The 728-nt window shown below is 63.9% G+C and overlaps 1 long non-coding RNA gene across 8 annotated transcripts in view; it reads right to left on the bottom strand.

Annotated features, from left to right (window-relative positions):
• Positions 1–728, bottom strand: part of LOC116577135 — a 32,157-nt gene that overhangs the window by 25,399 nt on the left and 6,030 nt on the right. The gene's annotated exons all lie outside the window — the stretch shown is intronic.

Raw genomic sequence — 728 nt, 5'->3', positions numbered from 1 at the left:
CCTGGCAGTGCAGCTTCCTTTACCCCTCCCCTGGAAGAGCTTGGAGAGGGGTACTCCAGAGGAGGGAGCCCCAGCCTCCCCCAGCAATCCGCACGGGGACCAAGGCAGGACCTGGCCCTCCTGACCTCAGCAGATGCAGGCCACAGCCCAAAAAGGGCAGCAGCCACACGGACCTCCCCCCCGCCCCAGGCATTGGCACGAGCCCCTAGAGCACCCGGATCGGACCTGGGGGCAGGGCCCAGTGCTGGCGTTCCCGCTCTGCAAGCCCATTTTGCAGGAATGGGAGCAGGCACCCGCTCTGTCAGCAGACCCAAGCCCCAGCACTGCCTGCCTTTGGGGCAAGTAAGTTCCTCTGCTCAGCTCCCTGGTCCTGGGAGGAAGGCTTCAGCCTCCAAACCTGGTAGCGAGAACTGTGGGGTGGAGAGAGCCAGAGGACCCTCGGCTTCGTCACCTCCAGGAGGCTGGAGAGTCTGGAGGAAAGGCAGTTCCATTCCCAGGGTGGAGAGCTGGGCACCCAGCTTTACCCAGGAGAGGACCCCCAGCCACGGATTGTGTTTTCCTTCCGTCCTCCAGCCCAGAAAGGGCAGCACAAGTGCCACAGCTCTGATTTTGGTGGGGCTCTGGGGCGGGGCGGGGCGGGGTGGGGTGTGGTGGTGGTGTACAGAGCTCTGAGAAGAACGTCGCTGCACGCGTTTAAACCCAGCAGGGCCAGAAGAGCATCTGGGCTA

This window comes from Mustela erminea, chromosome 18 (assembly GCF_009829155.1).
Source record: "Mustela erminea isolate mMusErm1 chromosome 18, mMusErm1.Pri, whole genome shotgun sequence".
Lineage (NCBI taxonomy): Eukaryota > Metazoa > Chordata > Mammalia > Carnivora > Mustelidae > Mustela > Mustela erminea.
The sequence above is the reverse complement of the archived record's forward strand: the minus strand, read 5'-3'. Positions and strand labels throughout refer to the sequence as shown.